The 14715-nt window shown below is 32.4% G+C and overlaps 1 protein-coding gene across 1 annotated transcript in view; it reads left to right on the forward strand.

Moving 5' to 3' along the window:
- The window catches only part of LOC148313611 (uncharacterized protein CG43867), a 481259-nt gene that overhangs the window by 139792 nt on the left and 326752 nt on the right, over positions 1–14715 (forward strand). Inside the window, exon 5 of the mRNA XM_088260074.1 lies at positions 9685–9710. The gene's annotated coding sequence lies outside the window, so the exon portion shown is untranslated. The remainder of the gene's footprint in view (positions 1–9684; positions 9711–14715) is intronic.

Genomic DNA, 14715 nt, shown 5'->3' on the forward strand with positions numbered 1-14715 from the left:
ACCATCTGAATTTGATCAAATTAAACCAGTGTATAGAAAATTAAGAATTACCTGGGCATTTGAGGAGCGTTGCCAAATTTTGTACTTCGTAATCACAAGGAGAGATGGCAGCGAGTTTGATTCTTCTCTCGATTATCCTGAGACTGACAATGCGTCAGGGCCAGCTTGAGAAAATCCGGATCCAGGAGCAAACAAAACGAAGCAGAGGAAACAAGTTCGTTTAAGGAAAGGGTCTAAAAAGTCAAGAGGAAGGACCTACAACCTGAGGACGAGGAAGCCGACCCCAATACATTACAATGACGGTAAATTGGGATGGAACCAAAAAGAAGAAGAAAAGATGGATGAGTAAGGATCGAGGTCTGGAAAAGCCAAAATTTAACGCAAATATTATGTTGGTACCATATTTTTTGATGTCCAAAGACAATAAAAGTTCATGTTCCGGAAATGAAAAGATGACTAAAACCAGATTAATATTTTTACGCCCGTAGAGCCGAACAAATAAACTACCCGTCAATATATGACAGCCCAGCAGTAAAATCATCGTGGGACCATAAATCTGACACTTTCTGCCACGTCTCCTACCGCCATTTGGAACCGTTTCAGTTTTAGTACCCCCACTTTCTGCGCCCCCTACAACCCAAAACCGATTCCCTTCGCGTATCCGAGTTCAGAGCATTGAGATTTGCTCATTACATCAATTCCATAAAGGTTGTCGACGATTATATTTGATATTTTGTTTGTAAATTAAAATAAGACTTGACACTGGCAGAAACATCTTTTCACTGGGTGACTGCTAAATAAAATTAAAATAAAATACTAAACAAAAAACAATCCTATTATGTCGCACGTCTTCCATTTATCATCGTACCATAAACTATCCTGATTCGACGTTTTCGAGTTCAACAATACATATTTAAACAGTTTAAAAAGTGATCATTTCAACCAGTTTATGACAATTCGGGAACCCTGTAAATATCCAGACTTCCATAGACTTCTTCATCAATGTTATAGTATACATAAATTATCATTAAGATTTTTTAGTAAACATTTACATACTCAAAACACTGTGAAAATGCAGTCGGAACAAGTTCAACAAATAGAAATTGTCTGCTCTTATAACAAAGCTAACATTCAAACTGGCATTTGAAGAAATCATAAAGTGCTTGATATATGAAGTTATTCAAAATTGATATAATATTCAATACATTCAGCAAAATTGGTTATGAATCAAAACAAGTTATACGAATTTTTGTTATTTGGGCTTATAAAAAAACTTACTTGAAATCTTTAAACCAACTTTTTTGAACGAACGGGAGCATGGAGAATGTGCGAGATACATATATAGTTATTCCAAATTTTTACTTAATATCGTTGAAAATTTCTTCGAAATGAACGATACCGAGCTGCGTTGACTTAAGTTATGAGCACATGGAACACAGAGCAGGAACATGTATTTAAGTATATTTATTACTTTTTCATACTTGATTTTAGAATATTACAGTTATTGATTACTGAAATGAAATAATTTAGATTATTCTTAGCCTTGGCAATATGAAAACTCTCGTATATTTTACCAAAATTAATTTAGTAAAATGTATTACTTTGTTAAACAGTTATACTTTTTACTTATATTAAATCATGAGTAATTATGAAAGGTTGCAAAGTTGATGCCGATACCATTACTCAGATAATGAATCTCTGTCTCCCGGATTGATGTTGGTAGCGCTTTGCTTCATTGTAGCTGAATCCGTGTAGGGAAGGGAAGCGTGCGACCCGAGGCTTCTATCTGACCGTAAAACATAATATTATATAATATCACCTATATAACATTATACGGTTATCATTCTGTCGGTCATAAGGGTTCGGACACACGACGTAATCGACGTATTCGGCCATCGTAAATCCACACTTGTCTACTGGGATATGATGACTCGACACTTCTGTCAGAAATGTATGGAAAGGCATACACGAATATATTTTCGTTCGATTCCACATTTCGGACGGCGATTTCTGACAGGGCCTTCCGCAAAACTAGCACTAATAAAGATGAAAAATATATATCATATTTGAGATATCCATTGAGTCGTGCTGTCGAGCTTTTTTTTATTAAAGAAAATATAAGCATCCCTGTGAAAATATGGCGTCTAGAGTTACCATATATTAAACGACTTATGGTATTTTTTATTTCATATTTATAATAAGATAAGCACTATCGATAAAATTAAGAAGGGTGTGTTGAGATGGTTTGGACATGTGGAACGTATGAGTGAAGAAAGAACGGTTGAACAAATGTAGTTGGAAAAAGAAGCGGAGGACGACCGAGGAAAACTTGTCACAATCAAGAATGTCAAATACTTGAAAGCGGCCGGGTCAGGAGTCGTAATAATCGTCGGGTATGTATGAGGAGATGCATTGATTAAAGAAAACACTTGTTTTTTACCACTTGAGTTTTATTATAGACTACATGTTTCAGAAGTTAAACTTCCATCATTCAGGTCTGTATAATAACTGATAAAGTTATTATACAGACCTGAATGATGGAAGTTTAACTTCTGAAACATGTAGTCTATAATAAAACTCAAGTGGTAAAAAACAAGTGTTTTCTTTAATCATTGTAACATGTCTTACCACAAAGTTAATGCCGAAACAATAAATAAAATAGGAGATGCATTAATGTAGAAGAGGCAAAGAATGTTTGCAAAGACAGAGTGGTGTGGCGTTTGATTCTCACTGCCTACCCCTGCGGGGAAGCGGCGTGATGGTTAGCTAGTTTTTATACATGAAAAATATGGACATATTTTTTTATATTTCTTTTTCCTGGCTCCATCCTAACTTATCGTCTTTGTAGACTATTGGAATCAGCTCTACTCGTCCTCAGGTTGAAGGTCCTTCCTTCTATCATGGACAAAGTCACCTAGGCCATGTTTTCGAATCATTTTTTCCTTCTGCAGCATCCATGAATTATTGAGATGTTTTTCGAAGATTCAGAGCGATTGCCTGGTTCGTTTGTGTGTTTGTAGAAATGCGTCTTCATCAACGATTCAAACAACAACAAAAAAATGCGATGCTGTAAATTGATGAATCTGTAAAAGAAGGCAAATAATAAATATAGGAAGGTAAGGAGTTGAGAGGGCTTGCGTCTTTGTTCCCAGATTAATTTTTATCTTACATTTTAGACGATTGTCTTAACGAAAGTTAAAATGGCGATTTTAATTTTAATTATGTAACAGATTTAGCAATATTTTTTATCAAATAATTGAAAAAAATATCCTTTTTTGAAAAGTTACAAAAAATGTTTAACGGCCAACAACATTAATATTTTCATATCAATTTGTCTGACTGAAATGGATCAACACTTGAAGAGGAACGAATTTATCACAAAATCATAAAGGAAAATCAAATAATGACTGACTGGTAATATATCATCGTATCACGCCAATACAGGGGTGTCTTCACATACAATATTCCAAATATAATCGTGTGAATCAAATTCGCACGTGCAGATTTTCCACGTGAGTTGGTAATGTGATAAATGGTCCAGAGGAGAAACCGGTCAATACCGGAGGCTGAACAAAACCAACCCAAAGTTAACGTCTACCGATCGATTACCCTATATAAAACATACCACCTAACCATCGGTTTTCAGCCAAAATTTTCAGAAAACTGCCGAACAAGCTCGCCAAAAATAACGTGAAAGCTTAACTTTAACCGAGGTACTTGGCCGTTTGAAATGTGCAATTTTATCTCAGGTTATTTGTTGAGCTTTCATTGAACTAACCGTTGTAATGTGACTCGCTAAATGTTACTGGGGCGCGGGAAACAGTTTTTAGCGGAAACGTAGTTTACGATTGGGATATTGGTGGTAACGGAAGGACTTCAAAATAGATGGGTTAAGTTTATTTTAAAGTTTAGTTTATTCAGTTATGTCCATTGGAAAATTGCGTTACCAAATCAGTCTTACGATTAAGATTGAAATTTTACCGCTACATAAATGTAGATATACACACTTTATTTATTGCAAACAATTAAATGACTCGACTCCTATCAGTGTCAAACTAAGCGGGGAGACAAATTTTCGGAATTTCTATATTCAGTCACATCACCGCACTACTTCGCCAACTGCACTGGTTACGCTTTCCCGAAAAAGTTGAATATAAACTCTGCCTACTCATGTATAAATCAATACATAATATGGCCGTAAATACTCAGACTTTTATAATCTTCTTCATCTATGTTGAGATGTCAAAATTAAAAAAAAGTAAGCAGAGTAATTCAAATTTGTGAATAAAGATTGCAACACAATGTTGTGAACATTGAAAATCTCAAATATTTGGGTCTCAAATCTTTTAGTAACCTCCCTACGGATATCAAAAAACGCGTACAATTAAAACATTTAAAAAATATATTTAATCCAAAAATTATACAAAGAAAAAAAAATCCTTAATAAATTAAAATAAAATAATAAATAACTTCCATATAAAATAAAATAATATATAACTATTCATAAAAACCAAAAATTATACAAAGAAAAAAAAAATAAATCCCCATTGAATTAAAATAAAATAATAAATAACTACGTAGTTTTTTTCACATATATTTCATTTGACCAGTGACCAGATTTCGACGTTACCGACATCATCTAATATGGAACCCTTATTCTTCCATATTCTTCTTAAAAATAACTCGTTGATCTAAGAAAGAAAATAATAATAATACTAATAATAATAATAAGTTCAATAAAAATATATTGTCAATTATAAAACAAATGTAAGTCCCTCTCCAAGCACAAGAGCTCAGTCTCTTTTTTGGAGAGAATTGCTTTTTTAATTTTAAGATTGTTAGAAATGTTTAGAAAATTATTAAAATTGTAAAAAACATTGTAATTATAATAATAATAATAAAAATAATCTTGGATGATTTATATAGCGCCATTTTTGTAAAAAAAAAACTACCTCAAGGGCGCTTATACAGGTATGGATTATGATATAAAAATGATAATGAGAGAAAATTAAAAAATATATATTAATGAAAAACGACGTCAATCGACTGAGTCTGAAAGTGGAGCTGCCGTATTGTTGCGCTTTCTTCTCGGTCTTCTTGGGCTGGAGCATGGCCAAGATGTTGGACAGGACGCCTCACTGTGTAATGGCAATGCCGGAGAACAGCTTATTAAATAAATAAAAAAACTCCGAAGTGGAGATAATACAGATCAGTGAACTAGTTTTCGGACTCATTCAAAATGTTGTACGCATCATATTGTTTTCTTTTTCTCTCTGCTCTAGATTTCCACCCTTGTCCTAGTTCACACACACGTGTGTATACACCGTACACCCATTCAGGCCGTATTTCGCCCTCAACTCTCGCTAAGCCAGCACTCATCGGGCCGCAGTGACGCTTCCTAGCGCACGGCCGGGAGACATTCGTTATAATTACAAGTTGCCGAGGTGCGGCGCTGCGAGCGGCCTGATGGGACCAATACAAGACCCCGGACCCTTAGTGTTTCGGGGGCCGAATGTGCCACCCCTGGAGAGCGGTAGTAGGACGGCCAAATGAGGGGTAGTTTTCGTAATATATGGCGAGTCCTTGAGATGGACTCATTCATTATGTATTATTTTATATTTAGGAACCTATCACGAATATTAAATTATAATTTTTGTATTTTTTTAAACAATATATTTATTTATTTTATTTTAGTTTTACTAAGTAAATACCACTATTTCTTGAAATCTATTGTGACACGTGTTTTGATGCATTCCGCGTCATTTTCAAACATCGCATGAGAAGCTAAATCTTAATTTTAGAGTTAGTCCTTGGGACGTTAAAAGTTGAAGAGGGGGTAGGAGCTGTTCCTTTTTTTATTACTTTATTTTTTTTTATTTTATCTGCAATATAAATTTTATATTTATATTATCATGTAATTCCATAAATAAATATCATAGCAATAAATAAAGTTATAAACGTTGATATCATACACTCCTCGCCTCCTTCACATCCATACATCTAGTCATACATGCCCTCCGATTACGCAGACTTTTGACACTTTTGACTTCAGATATATATATATATATATATATATATATATATATATATATATATATATATATATATATATATATATATATATATATATATATATATATATATATATATATATATATATATATATATATATATATATATATATATATATATATATATATATATATATATATATATATATATATATATATATATATATATATATATATATATATATATATATATATATATATATATATATATATATATATATATATATATACATATATATACAATATATATATATATATATATATATATATATATATATATATATATATATATATATATATATATATATATATATATATATATATATATATATATATATATATATATATATATATATATATATATATATATATATATATATATATATATATATATATATATATATATATATTATATTTATACATAAATTATACGAAGCAATAAAAATGAAGTCTTCTGTAAAATAAACACAAATTCAATCAATATTCATTTAGATTATTTTATTTACCCTTCCCGTCCCCAGAATAGTTTCAAATTGATTTCAATCAATTACTTGACAGCTCGGACATATAGTCGATATGTGCGCAGGGTTAAGTATTATTTGACGCATGATTTGTTATCGGTTGATGTGTGACATTAACGGCTTAATTTATTGGAAAACTAATGGCCTGTTTTATTTGTGGAATAAATACAGCTTAGACACATAAATATACATTGTCTTTAAGATATATTTAAGGGTCTAAAAGGATTAGAACGATGATGTATTTTATTTTACTAAAATACCATGAAATACCTCCGTCGTTACCGTCATCATAAGGTGTAGGTATTTTATTTTCTATTTATTTTGTTTTCTTAAGTTAGATTTAATAGCGTTTTTTATTTATTTTTTCAAAATCCATTAAGTCCTTAAAGTCTTAATATACATTACTTCAAATGCTTCCTCAATTTCTGCTTCTCCTTCTTCTTTAGTTAGGACTGTGTCCTGTGATTCTCCGGTCCGCTCCTGGGAGGTGGAAGACCAGCTGTCGCTTCATCGTTTAGGTGGTCTTCCTGGGGGTCTATTATTATGCTGCTGTTTGCTGCTATCCTCACCCCTCGATCCGAACTTGCTCTTCTCAAACCATTTCTCCAGAAACGTCTTCTTACTCTTCCCCATCGCACTACATCTTCGACATCGCAGATCCTTCAATTTATTTTCCTTTATTTTTATCAATTTGTAATTAATAAACAGTTATTCGCCTATATGATAAACATAGTTATTTCATTATTCAGTTATTTAACCGCGTTTCATAGGCCGCACAGTTCAATTAATTGGAAACCACATTAATACACTCGCTCTGTTTAGATCAGGGTGTTTTTAATTAACACTAATGAATTATTTCCATCCCCAATTCACATAACGTGTGGTTACTTTAATGGCACCCGTTGAATACAATGATTTCCCATCCGTTTGCCATAAAACCATGGGCATTTTACCCAGCGCCAAATAGCGATTATCCAACGATAATTACTGGGGATTTAAAATTACAATATTTCCCGACGTTTATATTGAGCAATTATCATTAGTTACGTAACGTTTTAAAATATTTATACTGGTATTTCACTTTAAATTGGACGTTTTACAAATCAAATTGGACCCTTACAAATTGAATTGGACATCTTACAAACCAATTTTTTTATGTATTTTATAAAAAAAGTTTGATATTTCTAAACAAATTCATATAAGTCCTACATATAACGTCAGTGTGAATACCCACATTTTTTTATCCTTAAGACTAGTCAATGCGTTAGTCGTCAAGTTGGCATCCCTGCGCGGCGCGCTGTCATTGTCTATGCGTGCGATGTATACTGAAGTTTTTAGATAAGATTTTCAATACCTCTTTGAATTATAAGTACTAACTACTATCTACTCATAACTAAAATAATGCTTTCTAACGGATCAAGAAATATATATTTTCATTTTACTATTTTTTTACCTGTATCCGGATCCAATGGTGCATAGGGCACTGCATCTTAGCGACTCAGTGTTATCTTGACCGTTGTATGAATACAAGATGATCAGCCCTGCGCATCTTGTACCATTTCAGGTTTCTCATATTTATTTGATATTAAATAAATATGAGAGTGAAAAAAGAGTGATTTTGTCCACCTCCGTAGTGTAATGATCAGTGCGTTTGGCTACCGTACCGGAGGTCTCGGGTTCCATTATACGGCTATACTTTACACATGTTCAGACTATATAGTAAGTCTAAGAATCTATTAAATGTAGGCTAGTTCTTCCTTCTATTCTCGTTGAAATATTTCCTCCATCCTTCACCTCAAAGGACAACCAGATACAAAAAAAAAACAAAATCATGTCAGCGTTTATCATTTTTAACAGCGTCGCGGCGCTCCTTTCACTTCTGACGTCCCGACTCCTGTTTCGTCGACGCGTCGGAGTCATGAGCCGTTCTTTATTGAGGTCTTATTGTCGAGAGTCTGCTCCCAAAGCAGCAATATTCCTCAAGGCTCTTGGAATTTTTCGTAAAAGTACACTTTTGGTCAAATTACACGAATCTCTTACACTGTTGTTCAGTTAAAGAACTTTTAGGAAGTATGTTTCGCATAATTTTTATAAGTACATGCATTAAAAAAAACACATTTTTATACTTTAGGACTATTTTTCAAAAAATAAGAAGTTTTTTTTAGTTTGGAATAATCTGTGGGTTTGTATGAGGAGATGCATGAATGAAGTGGCGTTCTATTCTCTCTGCTAACCTCTATTGCGTTACGGCGTGATGGTGGGTTTGTGAGTTAGTTTTTCATATCCCTTTTTTTTTAAGTTTTTTTTAAGTATATTTGAAATGCTATTTGATTCCTTTCACATGATCGTATTATAATGTCTAATAGAAAAAAAATATGTATATTTTTTGACATCTTAATTTAGATGAATAAGTAAATATAATATGAAGTCTGTTTTTTTACATCTTTATCTCTGTTTACATATCAAAACGTAAAAATTGATCCTATGTGGAGAAATCCATAATTTTGGACAATGATTAAAACACACCCAAAATATTGTAATAAAAATGGTTCATAATTTTTTTTTCTTTTCTTTTTTGAGTCGTTTCATTTATACCAGTTATTTTATTCACAATATTCTTAGTGTGTTCGAATCTTTGTTTACAAATCTGGGTTTGTCCACTTAGCTACATTACTCCTAAGTGGGCAAACCCAAATTTGTGAACAAGGATTTGGACGCACTCAATTGTGAATCGATTCATCCGTTATTTTGCCTATTACATCCGCCAATAAACGGACATCTTTCAGCATCTAATAGTATTTTTTTTTATTTTTCAAAAATGGTCTACAGATTTCCTCTTAAAATTATTTATTTAACATACTAACCCAAAATATATTCATCTGGTCTCAACATAAATTTAATACACCCATAGCATGTGTATTTTCAATTACGAAACGTATTTTGTGATGCTTCCGTTTCCTGTTTCAATCCAAAATGGCGGATCGCCCGTGGCGCCGGAAATGCCTTTTTGCGCAAAATTCACATTCATAATATTCCTGAAATTTGTTTTCCGCCGTAGTCACTAATGTGTGCTCTTTTATCTTTTTTTTCAGATGCAAAGGGTGTTATCTGCCTTGATGTGAGTACAGTTTTTTTAATCTTTCAAAGTCCATGTATTTTATCTGATTTTATAAATCGCCTAAAATAATTTGAAATTTTTGATAAAATAAAAAAAACTAATTCATTTTTCTATCTCAAAAAAAATTATAGCGATGTTTATTATATCTGAGAAGTTTTTCCATTTTAGAAGTCAATTCGAAAGTATCACTATGTAATAATGCTAGTCAATTGTTTCCGCGCACAATTTTTCAAGAAATATTTTTAAAAAAAATTAACATATTGACTTTCAGTACCTCTTTTCTTTTCAAAACTATGTATACGTTTCGAAAAAAACTTATTTTTTAAAATAAAATAAAAAATGCTTTAAGCAAAAGACTTAATTACTTCAAATGTTACCTGGGTTTACAGAAAATGAAATTGAGAATTATCGTATATTTTATTTTTTGACATCTCATCAAAGATGAAGAAGAATATGGAAGTCTGGGCATTTACGGGGCTGACGTCCGTCATAGGCTGGTTTAAGTGATCACTTTACACACGTGTAACATTCACCAATTCTAGCCATTATTGACAACCACACTACTCAAATTCTTGGAAGTTCTGTATATACATATATATGAACCAATTTTAGAAACCTTGTTCTTAAATCACTAGAACTTCACTAGAGACATCTATTGGTGAGATGTAAAGAAGCTTTTTACCAAGCAGAAACTCTTATATTAGTATGTGAGGTCCGAATCCTGGATTATAATCACACACATGAGAAACGCCAGAAAATACCATTTTCATTTTTATTATTATTTAAGCTTATAATTTTGCCCTAAATGCAACAATAACAACAATAAATGAACCATGCCACTTTTTTGAAAACAAAAACAACTCTTTTCTTCATAATGTTTTTATACAACCATACTTTGCTCATTATTGGTTTGGAACCATATTATGAGTTTTGCCCCAAATTCCTGTCATGTCAAAATATTGTTCTTTAATAATGGAATTCATGAATTTGTATTGCAACGTTTGTTTGTTATTAATAGTTATATTATAATTGTGACGCTCTAAATATTATGCAAACTAGCCTATGATCCTTAAACTTCTTACAGAGAAAGAAAGAGAGAGAACGGTTCTAGAAACGCGTTAGTTACCTTTCAGTATCAACCTATTACTATTTTTTTTTATTTAAATACATCATCAGGAAATACATGTCGAATACTTAAAAAAAATGAAAGTAGACTGAATGCAAGCGAAATCCGATCTCGGACAAACTTACGGCTTATTGATGTATGATACATGTTTGAATGGTAATAAAAGGACCGAATGCAGGTTTGCGATAATCATTATCGATAAAATTAAGAAATCTGCGTTGAAATGGTTTGGACATTCAATCGAATGTGTGAAGAAAGAACATTATATCGTGTAAATAATACGAATGTATTTTATTTATTGTTTCGGCATTAACTTTGTGGTAAGACATGTTACAATGATTAAAGAAAACACTTGTTTTTTACCACTTGAGTTTTATTATAGACTACATGTTTCAGAAGTTAAACTTCCATCATTCAGGTCTGTATAATAACTTTATCAGTTATTATACAGACCTGAATGATGGAAGTTTAACTTCTGAAACATGTAGTCTATAATAAAACTCAAGTGGTAAAAAACAAGAGTTTTCTTTAATCATTGTAAGACGAATGTAGTTGGAAATATGAGTAGAGGAAGACCGAGGAAATAATCAGGCTTTTCAGGCAAAGATTTGGGATGAACAAATAATTCAAATACTTGAAAGTGGTCAGGTCATCAGTCGTAATAATTGGCGAGTGTGTATGTATAAGGAGATGCACGAATGTCGAAGAGACAAAGAATAATTGCAAAGACAGAGTGGTGTGGTGTTTTATTCTCTCTGCCTACTCCTGCTGCGAATCGGCGTGATGTTTAGTTAGTTAGTTAGGAAATCGTTTAAATACTTAGTTTTTAAGATAAAATTAAAACAAGGTACATATTATATTTTACATAGCGATAAAGATTTCAATTGTTACTCTTTTTTCTGATACGGTGTCTACGTGCGTGCTCACATGTATGTAGGTATATATTATACAAACGTGTTCCGGTATTCACATACGGAATCGGTAGCATTTGTACGTTCGTATACCTACATCCGGATATATTTACGTTTAAGGCGCAGCCCCACTAAACCCTCAATTTTTCAGTGTTGCCAAACAGAGCTGCATTATTAAGTGTGTAATGTGGGTGGCTATTTTTCACCTCTTGTAACATTACCCTGTTTACGCAACACCTATGATTTACTACCCTGCCTGACCGCTGTCCCTTCCTCTTTCCCCTTTTCTCCCTTCCTACCTACGGTATTACGTAAATCCGCTGCATAAAACTTTCCGAGCTTGGATCATTGCGACCGTGTCTTTTTAAATGACGTCATAATTTTCATCTTACCTTTTTTATATTACTAATTTTTATATTATTTTTTGACATCTCATCAAATATGAAGAAGAATATGGAAGTCTGGGCATTTACGGGGCTGACGACCGTCATAGGCTGGTTTAAGTGATCACTTTACACACGTGTAACATTCACCAATTCTACCCATTATTGACAACCACACTACTCAAATTCTTGGAAGTTCTATATATATGAACCAATTTAGAAACCTTGTTCTTGAATCACTTATTTTTAATTTAGTCGCCATAATTACTTGAATTCATTTCGCCTGCCTCCGTTGTTTAGTGATTAGCGTGTTTGGCTACCGTGCTGAAGGTCTCGGGTTCGATTACCGAGAGGGCCTCAATAAATATTCTTTTTCTAACCCTTATTTGCAGCACCCAATGGTGCATAGGGCACTACATCGTATTGAAACAGTTTTTATCTTGACCTTTACATATATGAAAGCAAAATGATCGCTCCTGCGCTTCAGAGACCAGTCCAGGGCAATATTAAATAAATATTAAAGTATTGAGTCACTAATATTTATTTTCAACCCCCCTTGGAAATCGAACCCGGGACCTCCAACACGGTAGCATAACACTCTAACCATTACACCACGGAGGCAGACATTTCACAAACTTTTCCTTGGTTAATACCACTATTTCTTAAAATCGAATGTGACACGTGTATCGATGCATTCCGCATCATTTTCAAACACCGAAATATGTTTCACAATAGATTTGAGAAATTAGTATTAAATAGTATTTACCAATTTATGTATTAATTTTAAATCTAAACACAGATTTTTCGAGTCTACTAACTTAGTAGACTCAAAAATCTGTATTTGATTTAAAATTAATACATAAATTAAAATGGAGTTCTACAATTTAAACGCCAAATCAATAAATAAATTAAAAATTAAAAAAAGTATTTACCAAGTTAAACTGACATTAACAATGGGTGTTGATATTTCCACGAAGTGACTCAATTCATGAAATGATAAATATTATTATTTTATTTATTAGTTCAGACAATTTTATTCATGTGACAAGCCTCTTCACCTGAAATTAACATAACTGCAACAAAGGAACCATCACTGCAACAAAGGAACCATCGCTGCAATAAAGGAACCATCACTGCAACAAAAACACAAAAGATTCTCAAAGGTTTACTTTACTCGTTGAAGCTTCGCAAAATTCCTCCCTTGCTTCTACCATCATCTTCTTCTCAGCTTGTTTTATTTATCTTTAAGTGAATTCGACGTTATACTGTCTCGAGTCCGTCCAATTTCCCGTGGATACAGTCGCTTCCTGGTGTATCCTCCATTACAGTGCCTCTCTGACCACGTTACGAAGGAAATAAGGTTGATGATTTGTATCTCTTTGTTCCTTGTGTTGCCCTGGTATGATCCGAGCTTAACTTGTTCGCTTCCACTGGGATGCTGCGAAAATTTGACGATTTATTTTAAACTATGGAGAGAGTCTGTTGAAAAACATAGTAACGAGTAATGAGACTTTTATTTATTTATTTTCAAAACATATTACATACATAAGTCATATACATAATATTCCCGATGAGTAATTTCTATTTCTCATTTTGGGACATGGGATTAAGGTTAACAAGACTGGAACACAAATAATAAAGTTACAAAAATGTTTATTTTTAAAATAACCAAAACTAATACATGGCAAAATATAAAATCAATAAACAGGTATAATAAATAGGCATAAGAAACATATTTAAAATACATAAATGAGAAAAACATAAGGTAAGAAGCATATTTAACTTTAACAAATTTTAACCTTCTACAAAATTCTACAGTAACAATTATTAAGGCCCAGCATTCGTTAAGTCGCCACTTAATTTTCTCTAAATCTAGGTAACATTACGTAATTCTTTTTTTTTTAAACACCGTTTTTGCATTGAAAAAATAAGTTTATCTTCGAAATAATTATATGGTTTTGAAAAGAAAAGAGATATTGAAAGGTTAGGAATTTAAAAAAATGTGTTCCATGTATTGTATATTCTAAAAAACAAGAAATATCCAATAAACATTTTTTTTTCAAAAACTGGGCGTCCGAAGATAATTGACCCCTCCGGTGGGCTCTGGTGGAATGAATGCGACTCAACGAATACTGGACCTTAAGATCCAAAAAACTTTTCTTTAAAAACTAAGGAATGCATATGAAATTAGATTAAAATCACCAAATTTTATATTGATACATTGGTATTTGATGTCGTATTGGTGATGCTCAATGCCACATTTTTCATGTATGGGAATCTTATTTTTTACCGAAACGGCATATAACTAACTTATGAACTAACTTATTAACTTACCATAACGCCGCTTCCTCGTAGGGGTAGGCAGAGAGGATATAACGATCTTAATGTTCAACAGTATTCATAACATAAATGTGAAATTATTTAATTGGCTTTCATCCTTGTCAATATAACAAGAACAAAAATGTTCGAGCTTTATTATTCTAAAACAAATAAAATAAGTAATTTACGTTATACCAACTTGTCTCTGCCAACAATCTTCGCCTCTTCTATATTCATGCTTCTCCTCACACATACCCGACGATCAT

This window comes from Brachycentrus maculatus, unplaced genomic scaffold (assembly GCF_059751285.1).
Source record: "Brachycentrus maculatus isolate JH-2025_06_01 unplaced genomic scaffold, ASM5975128v1 h1tg000007l, whole genome shotgun sequence".
NCBI classification, from domain to species: Eukaryota; Metazoa; Arthropoda; class Insecta; order Trichoptera; family Brachycentridae; genus Brachycentrus; species Brachycentrus maculatus.